The following is a 16487-nucleotide window of genomic DNA, read 5'->3' as shown; positions in this document are numbered from 1 at the left end:
ACATATGACAGAATTTTTCCGTCATAACACAATTGAGCAAACTGAAAGCTGTGTCCTTAAAGGGTTAAATGTGCTTCCATGTTGAATTGAATTGTTTCCCTAGCAGTGATTACTGCAATCTCTGTTTAGAACACAGCTAATTAAAGGGAGACTGAACCCAATTTTTTTTCTTTCATGATTCAGATAGAGTAGCAATTTTAAGCAACTTTCTAATTTACTCCTACTCCTTCGTTCACTTGCTATCTTTATTTGAAAAAGAAGGCATCTAAGCTTCTTTTTTGGTTCAGACTCTTGACAGCCCTTTTTTATTGGTGGATGAATTTATCCACCAATCAGCAAGAATAACCCAGGTTATTCACCAAAAATGGGCCGGCATCTAAACTTACATTCTTGCATTTCAAATAAAGATACCAAGAGAATGAAAAAAAATGATAATAGGAGTAAATTAGAAAGTTGCTTAAAATTGCATGCTCTATCTGAATCATGAAAGAAAAAAATTGGGTTCAGTGTCCCTTTAACAACCACAGTAGTTGTATTTCAGGTTCTACTAGGGCAACAGTAATGGTTCTTGACCATAACATTTGGGATACAAATAACTGCCTACATGATACAGGGGATGCAAATTGAAGCAACACGTTAAAATATGTTAGGAAAAAAACAACTACTAATCTATTTAAAATTCCAAGTAAGTTCTACTGCAATGTCTTTGTATTTAACTGTCCTTTAATATGAACCTTTATGAGTATGACTAAGGGCTCTGGGGTGTGGTTCTCCATTATATTTACTCCCCCCCCCCCATTCCTTCCCATTTCTGGCCCCTCCTACTTTCTTGCTGTCCTCTCTTCCTCTCACATCTCTACTATAACAGTTGTCTCTGAGATATGTTACACTAATGAGGAATGATTATGCTTGTTGAACATAATTGTTCATAACATACTTAAAGGGAAAGTCTACAATAGAATTTGTATTGTTTTAAAAGATAGATAATCCATTTATTACCAATTCCCCAGTTTTGCATAACCAACATCTGTGATTACCTTGCATCTAAGCATCTTCTGACAGCCCCCTGATCACATGACTTTTTATTTATTATCTATTGACTTGCATTTTAGCCAATTAGTGCTGTGTTGTCTTTTCATGATTTATAAAGAGCATACAATTTTAAACAACTTTCTTATTTACTTCTATTATCTAATTTGCCTAATTCGCTTGATATTCTTTGCTGAAAAACATATCTAGATAGGCTCAGTAGCTGCTTATTGGTGGCTGCACATAGATGCCTTGTGTGATTGGCTCACTCATGTGCATTGCAAGTTCTTCAACAAAGGATATCTAAAGAATGAAGCAAATTAGATAATAGAAGTACATTGGAATGTTGTTTAAAATTGTATCCTTTATCTGAATCATGAAAGAAAAAAATTGGGTTTAATGTCCCTTCAAATAACTCCATGGGCGTGAGCACAATGTTTATCTATATGGCTCACTTGAACTAGCAGTCTCCTGTTGTGAAAAGCTAATACAAAAGCATGTGATAAGAGGCTGCCTGTAGTGGCTTAGAAACAGGCAGGAATTTAGAGGTTTAAATGTTTTAAAGTACTGTATATTAATATAGCTGGGGAATGGGTAGTAAAGGCATTATCTATCTTTTTAAACAATAACAATTTTAGTGTTGACTGTCCCTTTAAACTTGCATGATTTGGATAGAGAATGTTAATTTAATACTTATTAATTTAATAAGTGGGAGCTAGCTGGTGACTGCACACTTTGGCTGACTAGATGTGTTCAGCTAGCTCTCAGTAGTGCATTGCTGCTCTTTCAGTAAAGGATAACAAGGGAATAAAGCAGATGTGATACAAGACGTAAATTGTAAAATTGTATGTTCCATCTGAATCCTAAAATTAAAAAAAAACAGAATTTATGTTTACCTGATAAATTACTTTCTCCAACGGTGTGTCCGGTCCACGGCGTCATCCTTACTTGTGGGATATTCTCTTCCCCAACAGGAAATGGCAAAGAGCCCAGCAAAGCTGGTCACATGATCCCTCCTAGGCTCCGCCTACCCCAGTCATTCGACCGACGTTAAGGAGGAATATTTGCATAGGAGAAACCATATGTTACCGTGGTGACTGTAGTTAAAGAAAATAAATTATCAGACCTGATTAAAAAAAACCAGGGCGGGCCGTGGACCGGACACACCGTTGGAGAAAGTAATTTATCAGGTAAACATAAATTCTGTTTTCTCCAACATAGGTGTGTCCGGTCCACGGCGTCATCCTTACTTGTGGGAACCAATACCAAAGCTTTAGGACACGGATGAAGGGAGGGAGCAAATCAGGTCACCTAAATGGAAGGCACCACGGCTTGCAAAACCTTTCTCCCAAAAATAGCCTCAGAAGAAGCAAAAGTATCAAATTTGTAAAATTTAGAAAAAGTGTGCAGTGAAGACCAAGTCGCTGCCTTACATATCTGATCAACAGAAGCCTCGTTCTTGAAGGCCCATGTGGAAGCCACAGCCCTAGTGGAGTGAGCTGTGATTCTTTCAGGAGGCTGCCGTCCGGCAGTCTCATAAGCCAATCGGATAATGCTTTTAATCCAGAAGGAGAGAGAGGTAGAAGTTGCTTTTTGACCTCTCCGTTTACCAGAATAAACAACAAACAAAGACAAAGTTTGTCTGAAATCCTTAGTAGCTGCTAAGTAAAATTTGAGAGCACGAACTACATCCAAGTTGCGCAACAAACGTTCCTTCTTTGAAACTGGATTAGGACACAAAGAAGGCACAACTATCTCCTGGTTAATGTTTTTGTTAGAAACAACTTTTGGAAGAAAACCAGGTTTAGTACGCAAAACCACCTTATCTGCATGGAACACCAGATAAGGAGAAGAACACTGCAGAGCAGATAATTCTGAAACTCTTCTAGCAGAAGAAATTGCAACCAAAAACAAAACTTTCCAAGATAATAACTTAATATCAACGGAATGTAAGGGTTCAAACGGAACCCCCTGAAGAACTGAAAGAACTAGGTTGAGACTCCAAGGAGGAGTCAAAATTTTTTAAACAGGCTTGATTCTAACCAGAGCCTGAACAAAGGCTAGAACATCTGGCACAGCTGCCAGCTTTTTGTGAAGTAACACAGACAAGGCAGAAATCTGTCCCATCAAGGAACTTGCAGATAATCCTTTTTCCAATCCTTCTCGAAGGAAGGATAGACTCTTAGGAATCTTAACCTTGTCCCAAGGGAATCCTGCAGATTCACACCAACAGATATACCAAATTATGTGGTAATTTTTCTGGTTACAGGCTTTCAGGCCTGAACAAGAGTATTAATAACAGAATCTGAGAACCCTCGCTTTGATAAGATCAAGCGTTCAATCTCCAAGCAGTCAGCTGGAGTGGGTCGAACGGACCTAGAACAAGAAGGTCTCGTCTCAAAGGTAGCTTCCATGGTGGAGCCGATGACATATTCACCAGATCTGCATACCAAGTCCTGCGTGGCCACGCAGGAGCTATCAAAATCACCGACGCCCTCTCCTGATTGATCCTGGCTACCAGCCTGGGGATGAGAGGAAACGGCGGGAACACATAAGCTAGTTTGAAGGTCCAAGGTGCTACTAGTGCATCCACTAGAGCCGCCTTGGGATCCCTGGATCTGTACCCGTAGTAAGGAACTCTGAAGTTCTGACGAGAGGCCATCAGATCCATGTCTGGAATGCCCCACGGTTGAGTGACTTGGGCAAAGATTTCCGGATGGAGTTCCCACTCCCCCGGATGCAATGTCTGACGACTCAGAAAATCCGCTTCCCAATTTTCCACTCCTGGGATGTGGATAGCAGACAGGTGGCAGGAGTGAGACTCCGCCCATAGAATGATTTTGGTCACTTCTTCCATCGCTAGGGAACTCCTTGTTCCCCCCTGATGGTTGATGAATGAACTTGGCCCTCGCTAGCTGAGGCCAAGCTTTGAGAGCATTGAATATCGCTCTCAGTTCCAGAATATTTATCGGTAGAAGAGATTCTACCCGAGACCAAAGACCCTGAGCTTTCAGGGATCCCCAGACCGCGCCCCAGCCCATCAGACTGGCGTCGGTCGTGACAATGACCCACTCTGGTCTGCGGAAGGTCATCCCTTGTGACAGGTTGTCCAGGGACAGCCACCAACGGAATGAGTCTCTGATCCTCTGATTTACTTGTATCTTCGGAGACAAGTCTGAATAGTCCCCATTCCACTGACTGAGCATGAACAGTTGTAATGGTCTTAGATGAATGCGCACAAAAGGAACTATGTCCATTGCCGCTACCATCAAACCTATCACTTCCATGCACTGCGCTATGGAAGGAAGAGGAACGGAATGAAGTATCCGACAAGAGTCTAGAAGTTTTGTTTTTCTGGCTTCTGTCAGAAAAATCCTCATTTCTAAGGAGTCTATTATAGTTCCCAAGAAGGGAACCCTCGTTGACGGAGATAGAGAACTCTTTTCCACGTTCACTTTCCATCCGTGAGATCTGAGAAAGGCCAGGACAATGTCCGTGTGAGCCTTTACTTGAGGAAGGGACGACGCTCGAATCAGAATGTCGTCCAAGTAAGGTACTACAGCAATGCCCCTTGGTCTTAGCACCGCCAGAAGGGACCCTAGTACCTATGAGAAAATCCTAGGAGCAGTGGCTAATCCGAAAGAAAACGCCACGAACTGGAAATGCTTGTCCAGGAATGCAAACCTTAGGAACCGATGATGTTCCTTGTGGATAGGAATATGTAGATACGCATCCTTGAAATCCACCTTGGTCATGAATTGACCTTCCTGGATGGAAGGAAGAAGTGTTCGAATGGTTTCCATCTTGAACGATGGAACCTTGAGAAACTTGTTCAAGATCTTGAGATCTAAGATTGGTCTGAACGTTCCCTCTTTTTTGGGAACTATGAACAGATTGGAGTAGAACCCCATCCCTTGTTCTCCTAATGGAACAGGATGAATCACTCCCATTTTTAGCAGGTCTTCTACCCAATGTAAGAATGCCTGTCTTCTTATGTGGTCTGAAGACAACTGAGACCTGTGGAACCTCCCCCTTGGAGGAAGCCCCTTGAACTCCAGAGAATAACCTTGGGAGACTATTTCTAGCGCCCAAGGTTCCAGAACATCTCTTGCCCCAGCCTGAGCGAAGAGAGAGAGTCTGCCCCCCACCAGATCCGGTCCCGGATCGGGGGCCCGCATTTCATGCTGTCTTGGTAGCAGTGGCAGGTTTCCTGGCCTGCTTTCCTTTGTTCCAGCCTTGCATAGGTCTCCAGGCTGGATTGGCTTGAGAAGTATTACCTTCCTGCTTAGAGGACGTAGCCCTTGGGGCTGATCCGTTTCTGCGAAAGGGACGAAACTTAGGTTTATTTTTGGTCTTGAAAAGACCTATCCTGAGGAAGGACGTGGCCCTTGCCCCCAGTGATATCAGAGATAATCTCTTTCAAGTCAGGGCCAAAGAGTGTTTTCCCCTTGAAAGGAATGTCAAGCAATTTGTTCTTGGAAGACGCATCCGCTGCCCAAGATTTTAACCAAAGCGCTCTGCGCCACAATAGCAAACCCAGAATTTTTTCGCCGCTAACCTAGCCAATTGCAAGGTGGCGTCTAGGGTGAAAGAATTAGCCAATTTAAGAGCACGAATTCTGTCCATAATCTCCTCATAAGAAGAAGAATTACTAATAATCGCCTTTCCTAGCTCATCAAACTAGAAACACGCGGCTGCAGTGACAGGGACAATGCATGCAATTGGTTGTAGAAGGGAACCTTGCTGAACAAACATCTTTTAGCAGACCTTCTAATTTTTTATCCATAGGATCTTGGAAAGCACAACTATCTTCTATGGGTATAGTGGCGCGCTTGTGTAGAGTAGAAACCGCCCCCTCGACCTTGGGGACTGTCTGCCATCAGTCCTTTCTGGGGTCGACTATAGGAAAACAATTTTATAAATATGGGGGGAGGTACTAAAGGTATACCGGGCCTGTCCCATTCTTTACTAACAATGTACGCCACCCGCTTGGATATAGGAAAAGCTTCGGGGGGCCCCGGGGCCTCTAAGAACTTTTCCATTTTACATAGTGGTTCTGGAATGACCAGATAATCACAATCATCCAAATTGGATAACACCTCCTTAAGCAGAGCGCGGAGATGTTCCAACTTAAATTTAAAAGTAATCACATCAGGTTCAGCTTGTTGAGAAATGTTTCCTGAATCTGAAATTTCTCCCTCAGACAAAACCTCCCTGGCCCCCTCAGACTGGTGTAGGGGCCCTTCAGAAACCATATCATCAGCGTTCTCATGCTCTACAGAATTTTCTAAAACAGAGCAGTCGCGCTTTCGCTGATAAGTGGGCATATTGGCTAAAATGTTTTTGATAGAATTATCCATTACAGCCGTTAAATGTTGCATAGTAAGGAGTATTGGCGCACTAGATGTACTAGGGGCCTCCTGTATGGGCAAGACTGGTGTAGACGAAGGAGGGGATGATGCAGTACCATGCTTACTCCCCTCACTTGAGGAATCATCTTGGGCATCATTTTTACTAAATTTTTTTTATGACATAAAATACATATAGTTAAATGAGAAGGAACCTTGGTTTCCCCACAGTCAGAACACAATCTATCTGGTAGTTCAGACATGTTAAACAGGCATAAACTTGATAACAAAGCACAAAAAACGTTTTAAAATAAAACCGTTACTGTCACTTTAAATTTTAAACTAAACACACTTTATTACTGCAATTGCGAAAAAGTATGAAGGAATTGTTCAAAATTCACCAAAATTTCACCACAGTGTCTTAAAGCCTTAAAAGTATTGCACACCAAATTTGGAAGCTTTAACCCTTAAAATAACGGAACCGGAGCCGTTTTTATATTTAACCCCTTTACAGTCCCTGGAATCTGCTTTGCTGAGACCCAACCAAGCCCAAAGGGGAATACGATACCAAATGATGCCTTCAGAAAGACTTTTCTATGTATCAGAGCTCCACACACATGCAGCTGCATGCCATGCTGTCCTCAAAAACAAGTGCGCCATACCGGCGCGAAAATGAGGCTCTGACTATGATTAGGGAAAGCCCCTAAAGAATAAGGTGTCAAAAACAGTGCCTGCCGATATAATCATATCAAAATACCCAGAATAAATGATTCCTCAAGGCTAAATATGTGTTAATAATGAATCGATTTAGCCCAGAAAAAGTCTACAGTCTTAATAAGCCCTTGTGAAGCCCTTATTTACTATCTTAATAAACATGGCTTACCGGATCCCATAGGGAAAATGACAGCTTCCAGCATTACATCGTCTTGTTAGAATGTGTCATACCTCAAGCAGTAAGAGACTGCACACTGTTCCCCCAACTGAAGTTAATTGCTCTCAACAGTCCTGTGTGGAACAGCCATGGATTTTAGTTACGGTGCTAAAATCATTTTCCTCATACAAACAGAAATCTTCATCTCTTTTCTGTTTCTGAGTAAATAGTACATACCAGCACTATTTTAAAATAACAAACTCTTGATTGAATAATAAAAACTACAGTTAAACACTAAAAAACTCTAAGCCATCTCCGTGGAGATGTTGCCTGTACAACGGCAAAGAGAATGACTGGGGTAGGCGGAGCCTAGGAGGGATCATGTGACCAGCTTTGCTGGGCTCTTTGCCATTTCCTGTTGGGGAAGAGAATATCCCACAAGTAAGGATGACGCCGTGGACCGGACATACCTATGTTGGAGAAATGTGTTTCATGTCCCTTTAAGATGTTCATATTGCACATTTGATCGGCTGCATTTTCTTGTACCTACCAAATATATGTTATAACTGGCTATTAAAAAACTAAATGTTATTTTTGTTTACCCACTTATATAAAGTACACACAGACAAACTGCAAAATTACCAGTTAGTAACAGATACAAATCTTAGTACAAAAAAAAACAGAATTAGGGTTCATGTCAAAACAAATTTACAAGAGTAATAAATGTCTCAGCGACCTTTTTTGAAGGTTACATGCAACTCTATCCAGATACCGATGGAGCCCCTGGAACTGCCGACACAGAAGCAACTGAATCCCCCTGCACACTTGGCATTTGCACTTATGACATATGGCTACAATAAGTGACAATGCAAGTCCCACGCATAGTAAATATATCTATGTCTCAAGTAAAGAGATGACAACTCTATTGTTAACTATTGGCAGAGCTCCAGGCTGTTCCGTATTTTGCAGGGTGTTCACAGTTAGGGAGCGCTACACCCCTCTAATTACAACCAATTCATCAACTTTATTTTCATATATGTGACTCTGCCCACAAAATGTTTTTCCTTTGATATTAAAGTAGTTTTTCTATATATGCATAGTATATATAGCATTGCATAAAAAGCTACATATAAAATAAATGTTGTAGAAAACAATTTAATCTGTAATTTTGTCTCATAGCTGTCCAATAACATAACTTCCTTATCTCCTTTGATGTCACAAATTAGAGACAGATACAAATGGGCTTGGATATCAATCTAGCTGTGTAGCATGTTGCAGGTTTGGGGTCCTAAATTCTGCATGATTTCCAGCCTCTAAGAAGGTAAAACAAATAATGAAACTACAGTGCTTTTTTGTTTTTTGTTTTCCCATGAATGTCAATTTAATAGACAATTTAATTTTGTGTTTAAAGGGACATTAAACACTTTGAGATGGTCATATAAAATGATCATTTGTATATATTAAAAAACTCTACAATACGCTTTTATTATTTATTTTGTCCCCTTTTCCTGTAATTCCATACTGAAATTGTGAACATATTTAATACTGTTCCTGATTGGCCACAGCAGAGAAGGTAACCTAAGTTACAACATGGCAGCTCCCATTGTTTTATAGACATTAAAACTTTACACTTATTTTCAGGGGTAAAACTACAGGGGGTGCAGAGGTTGCAGCTGCCACTGCCTGCACTGATATCATAAGAGTGTGACATGATGCATTACTAGTGTCTCTAACTACAGGGGTTAGTGTTTCTGTTTTACACATTGGTGTTTATGTGTGTGTGTGTGTGTGTGTGTATTTATGCATGTAATTGTGTGTGTGTATGTTTGTGGAACTTGTAAATTACAGACCTTGTTACCACAGCATGGGGGGGCAAGGGGTAAACAGTGTCACTATACAGTACCCCTATATACAGTACGGGGGGGGGGGCTGGACCATGTCACTGACTACTGTGGTCACTTTATAAAGTACTGGGGTGGGTAGGGTCAGGCCAGCCATCTCACCAGCAGATTACAGACTGTGTCACTAACTCACTATATACAGTACTGGGGGGTTAAACAGTGTCTATATATATAGTAATATGGGGTCAGACTATCTCACAGATTGTGGGCACGGGGTACCTCTTTTGCAGACAATCTGATTCACATTTTTTTTCTGTGTTAATTGTAAAAAAAAAAAAAAAAAAGATATGTATCAAATTCACCTTTCTTGGGGGGTAGGTAGGGGGGATTGGGGGGGGCTTCTTAGATTCTTGCATCTGGGCCCTGTGGTTTCTAGGTTTCTAGTAACGCCTCTGTTTGTCACTATTTAAACAACAAATGAAACTTTGAAAAATGCATCTAAATGTTATTCAGAGGGTAGTCTTTTCTGTGACGGCATCATTCTATTTAGCATTTATTTTGTGTTTATTGTCCCTTTAAACTCCCTTTAATCAAATCTTCAAATTAAATGTTTGTGTCCCTTTAAGAGACGCCACAGGCAACCCCTGGTTCTGCACAGTCAGACTGAAGCTGCCAATATTCCTTCTAATGAAAAAGGGGAAAGATCTCAAGTTTCAGTAAAGTCTGTCTGAGACAGGTGAACATTAAATCCCCTTCTAAATGCAGGGCAAGGGAGGTGAGCCGTAAATCTAATCATCTGTTCAAGGCAAGTGTCTCAGTAGAAGTGGGAAACAAATTCACACCCGGCAACTGTTCCTTCTGCTCGCTTGCTGTTTCAGGATTTGTGTGATCTATTAAAGTGGGTGTAATTAGAGTTTGTCGAAGACAAATTGCCCCTATAGTTAATGATTTTGTTGCAATTAGCAATTGGCTTATACAGATACAATATCAGAGAATCACACCATAATACTTCCTGAGCAAAGTGTATTATGAATATGTATTATTTATTACACATGCTTCATTTGATAATAATACAACGTTCTCGTTGCTTTAAAGGGACATGAAACCCAAACTTTTTCATTCATGGTTCAGATACAGCATGCAATTTTAAACAACTTTCCAATTTACTTCTTTTATCTGATTTGTTTTTTAGCTCTTGGTATCCTTTGTTGAAGAGCATACCTAGGTAGGCTTAAGAGCTGGGAGTTAGCTGCTGATTGGTGGCTGCACGTTTATGACTACTGTCATTGACTTGCTGATGTGTTAGGCTAGCTCCCAGTAGTGCATTCCTGCTCCTTCAAGAAAGAATATCAAGAGAATGAAGCAAAATTGAAGGTTATTTAAAAATGTATGCCCTAGGTGAATCATGAAAAAAACATGAGGTTTTGACAGGAAACCCCAAATATTTAATTAATAATTTGTCTAGAACATACAATTTTAAATAACTTTCAAATTTAATTGTATTATCAAATATGCTTAATTCTCTTGTTATCATTTTGCTAAAGGAACATCATTGTACTACTGGCAGCTACCTGAACACTAGATAGCCAATCACAAGAGACACATGTATGCAGACACCAATCACCAGCTAGCTCCCACTAGAGTAGGATATTCATTTTTAACAATGGACACCAGAAAACAAAGCAAATTTTAAAACAGAAGTGATTTAAAAGTGTATTAAAATGACATGCTGTATCTGATTCTTGGAATCCTATTAAAGGGACAGTCAACACCAGGATTTTTGTTGTTTAAAAAGAAAGATAATCCCTTTATTACCCATTCCTTTGATTACCTTGTAGCTAAGCCTCTGCAAACTGCCCTCTTGTTTCAGTTCTTTTGACAGACTTGCATTTTAGCCTATCAGGGCTCACTCCAGGGTAACTTCACATGCATGAGCTCAATATTATCTATATGAAACACATGAACTAATGCCCTCTAGTGGTCAAAATGCATTCAGATTAGAGGCAGTCTTCAATGTCTAAGAAACTAGCATATGAACCTCCTAGGTTTAGCTTTCAACTAAGAATAACAACAGAACAAAGCAAAATTGGTGATAAAAGTAAATTGGAAAGTTGTTTAAAATTACATTCCCTAGAAAATTGTATTCTCTTGGTTCCGGTGGAGGAGGAGCTAGGCAAGTGCTGCTGAGCTCGTAGCTCCAGTCCCACAGACACTGGCGGTGGAATCCTTTGCGCCCTGCCTCAAGCTTTGGGGCTGTTCTCCTGGACAGTTAAGAAAAATTGCTCTGGAACCCCGTATCAGTGGACCTTCATCCCACTGGTTTATACTAGCAACTAACTAGCTACCTGGGCTTGTCTTTCCCGCACTAACTGATCCACCTGATCTGGAACAGGTGTACGATATAGCACCTGTGTTCTAGCCCCAAGATACTTTGTTTATCTCCCCTTGTGTAGCTCTGCCTAATTGCCTAAATACCATTTTTTCCCCCCTCCCGCCAGGCTAAACATCAAAGTCCAGGTCCGGACTGCAACGTCTCAACCCTACCTGCTGCCCCGCTGCGGATCTTCCCCCTGCTCTCTCTCTGCCCGGTGTCTTCCCCCCCTCCCCCACCGGTGCTGCGTGGGAGGGTGACGGGCCGGTCTCGGACCGGTGATCCGGTGTCGGGGCTGTTCTGTTGGTTTCTCGCTGTGCTGGATACAGTGCTTCTTTCTCCCATCCCACTGACGCTGCGCGAGGGGAGCTGAATTTAGTCTATTACCAGGGCAGTGGAGCAGGAGGAGCTGCGGGTGGTCTCTCTCTGGATTGAGCTTTTCGGCTGGAGCTCAGAACGCCGAGGACGGACACAGTGGGCGGTCAGGCTGCAGGAGAAAGGGTGAGTCTTTTTCTTTAACTGCTTTGATCCCCCCATATACTATCTGGCAATATTAATTCAAAAAAGGGAAGAACCCTGAGGAAGACTTTAAGTAAAGATCAAGGAAGGGGAGAAAAGAAAAAAGAAAGCAAGGAGAAATAAATTTTAGGCATAAAGGGCTGCATTTGACCGGTTTAAAAGGCTACTGAGGGGATTACCCTATTACAGTGGATGAACATTGTGTTCGACTGTTACACGACAGGGACATTAAATAAAGTTTCCTAACCCTTACTCCTGCAGCATACGTAAAATGCAAAAGCACTCTAAGGGTTAATAATACCTGAAGAAGAAAAAAGAACAACAGGACTCTCTGTTACTATATTTTTTCCTCAGAATCCTGTACCCTGTGTACTTTATCTAAATATGTCTTCTCCTGATATAGAAGTTACAGAGAAATTAAGTTTAGGAGGTTACATTGTACATCTCGCCTGTTATAATGTTATTTTTTCCTATTGAGATCAAATTTATAACTATGTTGAATATGCAAAACAGATCCCTATTCTTTTGAGCTACCTTAAAACTTGTGTGCAATAGCCAACTGCTATGAATGACAAGCTCCTAAGGTTCATATTTTAGAGGTAATATTCAATACATATTCTGATTTAGAGGGCCTAGTTCTAGATTATTATAATATACTCACTGCTCTGTAAGGTAGTTGGGAAAGGAGTAGGGAAGGAGAAGAGGAGTAAGTTAAAGGAAAGAAACATAATAACAAAAAAACGTTACTTTTATTGTGACTACATTGTATCTTTAGTTGCCATACTGTGTTTTGAAACCTTGAGATCCCTTTTTCTCCCCTGCTGGTGTTTAGGAACTTTCACATGGCCAGTTTATGTAAAAGAGCTCTGTATGTTTCCCTGAGATCAAAAAACGTTAATGAGTACCGCAGCTGTATTGCCTGAGACAGGGAGAAAGACTTTCTTAGGTCCATACCTAACTGTAGTAACTATGCTGTTTTCACCTTAACATAGGGACCGCAGGCTGGGCTTATATTATCTTCTGAAAGCTCTTTAAAGCTTGAGTGTGTATAATGAAATATCTGCTCTAAATTGAGAATCACAGGTGATTAATCCCTCTCCTGTAGCTTGACAACAGGTGTTGTGTTTGTTAAATTTTGTAGGCTACTTTTGGAGGTCTCCCCACTAAATATTTCAAATCAAATCCACCCCTCCCCACCCTCCCCAATGTGAAAATTGAAAAACCTTCTGGTAAAAGTATAAATCATCCTATATCTGTATAAGAAAGACGAATTGTAAGGGGTTATCTATATTCTAGGCCTAACAAGTGGATGTGCTCAAAGGCTGACCGCCTTTTCTCAGGGTACCATAATTACCGAGAAAATAATTGAGAGGTGTCCCTGGGTTGCTTGTGATAACTGGGGTTTCTATCTCTTTTCTCCAACATTGGTGTGTCCGGTCCACGGCGTCATCCATTACTTGTGGGAAATGTTCTCCCCCACAGGGAAAGGCAAGGAGAGCACACAGCAAGAGCTGTCCATATAGCTCCCCCTCTGGCTCCGCCCCCCAGTCATTCTCCTTGCCGCTCTGAACAAGTAGCATCTACCACGGGGATGGCGAGCAGTTTGTGGTGTTAGTTGTAGTTTTTTATTCGTCTATCAAGAGTTTGTTATTTTAAAATAGTGCTGGCTTGTACTATTTACTCTATAACAGAAAAGTGATGAAGATTTCTGTTTAAGAGGGCTATGATTTTAGCACAAGTAACTAAAATCCATTACTGTTACCACGCAGGACTCTTGAAACAAGAGAACTTCAGTTGGGGGTAACAGTTTGCAGACTCATCTGCTTCAGGTATGACTAGTCTCCTTCTAACAACACAGGCTAATGCTAGATGACAGTCATTTTTCCCCTCAGGGGAAACGGTAAGCCATTTTTCTTTCACCTCAGCAAAAAAGATAACAGGCTTCCCCTTTTTGTTTTTTATGCTGGTAGACACTGTTAGGGGCAAAATCGATTGGTTTTTATTACAATATTATACCATTTGAAATATTTTATAAGCTCACATACACTTGGGAACGTTTTTTTACTGATCTGGCTTGTTTTAGACACCTAAATCTAGTCAAGAAGGCCCCTTCACTCTAGTGTGCTGAGGGAGGAAGCCTCATTTTGGCACTTCAGCTGTGCAGTTGAATTTCAAGGCAGTGCATGCAGATTCATGTGAGAGGGTCATGTGGTTCAGAAAGTGACTCCAAAAGGCTTTTTTCTGTGAATGGTGACCCCTAAGGAAGGTAAAAAGCTGCAGCAAGGCTGTAGCTGGGATTGTGGTGTGTAAAAACGGTTAAATCCAACAATTAGCTCCGGTTTGCTTGTTTTAAGAGCTAGAGTCTCCATATTTGCTGTGCAATACTTTCTAAGCATTAAGACACTGGGGTCCAAATTTCAGAAAAATCGGATATTGCCTTCATAGTTTTTTGAACATTCAGAAATAAATGTGTCATTTTATTATTTAAAGAGACAGTAACGTTTTTGTTTAAAATCGTTTCTATTGCATTGTTTGCCTGCCTAAATCTGTTTAACATGTCTGTTCCATCAGATAACCTATGTTCTGTGTGTATAGAGACAAATGTGGTTCCCCCTTCGAGTGTTTGTGATAATTGCGCCATAGCGTCCAAACAAAATCAGGACAGCTCTGTTATTTTTCATAATGTTGCCCAAGATGATTTATCTAATGAAGGTAGTGGGGATAGCTCTACATCCTCTCCTTCTGTGTCTACACCAGCTTTGCCCGCGCAGGCGACACCTAGCGTGCCAGTGCTTATTTCTATGCAACAATTATCAACAGTAGTGGATAATTCTATAGCAAATCTTTTATCCAAACTGCCAGTTTTTCAGAGAAAGCGTTATTGTTCAGTTTTAAATACAGATAAAAAGGATGAACAATCAGACGCTGACAATGCCTTATCTATTTTACCCTCACATCAATCGGAATTGGCTGTGAGGGAAGGTCTGTCTGAGGGTGAAATTTCTCAACAGGCAGAACCTGATCTAGTGGCATTTAAGTTTAAGCTAGAACATCTCCGTGCTTTGCTTAAGGAGGTATTAGCTACTCTGGATGACTGTGATTCTATGGTAGTACCAGAGAAGTTGTGCAAATTGGACAAATTTTTAGAGGTCCCAGTGCACGACGACGCTTTTCCAATACCTAAGAGGGTAGCGAACATAGTGGAAAAGGAGTGGGAGAAGCCAGGTGTACCCTTTGCCCCACCTCCTATATTTAAGAAAATGTTTCCCATAGTAGACCCTAGAAGGGACGCATGGCAAACGGTCCCGAAGGTTGAGGGAGCTGTTTCAACACTAGCGAAGCGCACAACTATTCCTATAGAGGACAGCTGCGCTTTCAAAGATCCTATGGATAAAAAATTGGAAGGATTGCTTAAAAAGATTTTTGTTCAGCAAGGGTTCATCCTTCAACCAGCTACGTGTGTTATTACTGTCACTTCAGCGGCGTCCTTTTGGTTCGAAGAACTAGAAAGGTCGCTCCAGAAAGAGACTTCCTATGAAGAAGTCATGGACAGAATTCACGCATTAAAGTTAGCTAATTCCTTTATATTGGATGCCGCCTTTCAAATAACGAAATTGGCGGCGAAAAACTCAGGTTTTGCTATAGTAGCGCGGAGGGCGCTTTGGCTAAAATCCTGGTCGGCAGACGTGTCGTCCAAGACTAAGTTACTGAATATTCCTTTCAAGGGTAAGACCCTTTTTGGGCCGGAATTGAAGGAAATTATTTCAGACATCACTGGGGGTAAGGGCCATGCCCTCCCACAGGATAGGCCTTTTAAGGCTAAGAACAAGTCTAATTTTCGTTCCTTTCGCAATTTCAGGAACGGACCGGCTAATAACTCCACTGCCGCTAGACAAGAAGGTAACGCGGCCCAGCCCAAACCCGCTTGGAAGCCCATGCAAGGCTGGAACAAGGGTAAACAAACCAAGAAACCTGCTGCTGCTACCAAGACAGCATGAAGGGGTAGCCCCCGATCCGGGACCGGATCTGGTAGGGGGCAGACTATCTCTCTTCGCTCAGGCTTGGGCAAGAGATGTTCTGGATCCCTGGGCACTAGAGATAGTTTCCAAGGGATACCTGTTAGAATTCAAGGGACTTCCTCCAAAGGGAAGGTTCCACCTGTCTCGCTTATCTTCAGACCAGATAAAGAAACAGGCATTCTTACATTGTGTAAGAGACCTATCAAAGATGGGAGTGATAAACCCAGTCCCCTCTGGGGAACAAGGTCTAGGGTTTTACTCAAACCTGTTTGTGGTTCCCAAAAAAGAGGGAACTTTCAGGCCAATTCTGGATTTAAAGATATTAAACAAGTTCCTCAGAGTTCCATCCTTCAAGATGGAAACCATTCGGACAATCTTACCAACAATCCAGCAGGGTCAATTTTTGACTACCGTGGATCTGAAGGATGCGTATCCCAATCCACAAATCTCATCATCAGTTCCTGAGGTTCGCCTTTCTGGACAAACATT

The 16487-nt window shown here is 41.5% G+C and overlaps 1 protein-coding gene across 4 annotated transcripts in view; it reads right to left on the bottom strand.

The window, feature by feature from the left end:
* Window positions 1–16487, bottom strand: part of REEP1 (receptor accessory protein 1) — a 324551-nt gene that overhangs the window by 253240 nt on the left and 54824 nt on the right. The window lies entirely within an intron of this gene.

Source organism: Bombina bombina, chromosome 2 (assembly GCF_027579735.1).
Source record: "Bombina bombina isolate aBomBom1 chromosome 2, aBomBom1.pri, whole genome shotgun sequence".
In the NCBI taxonomy this organism is placed as follows: Eukaryota; Metazoa; Chordata; class Amphibia; order Anura; family Bombinatoridae; genus Bombina; species Bombina bombina.
The sequence above is the reverse complement of the archived record's forward strand: the minus strand, read 5'-3'. Positions and strand labels throughout refer to the sequence as shown.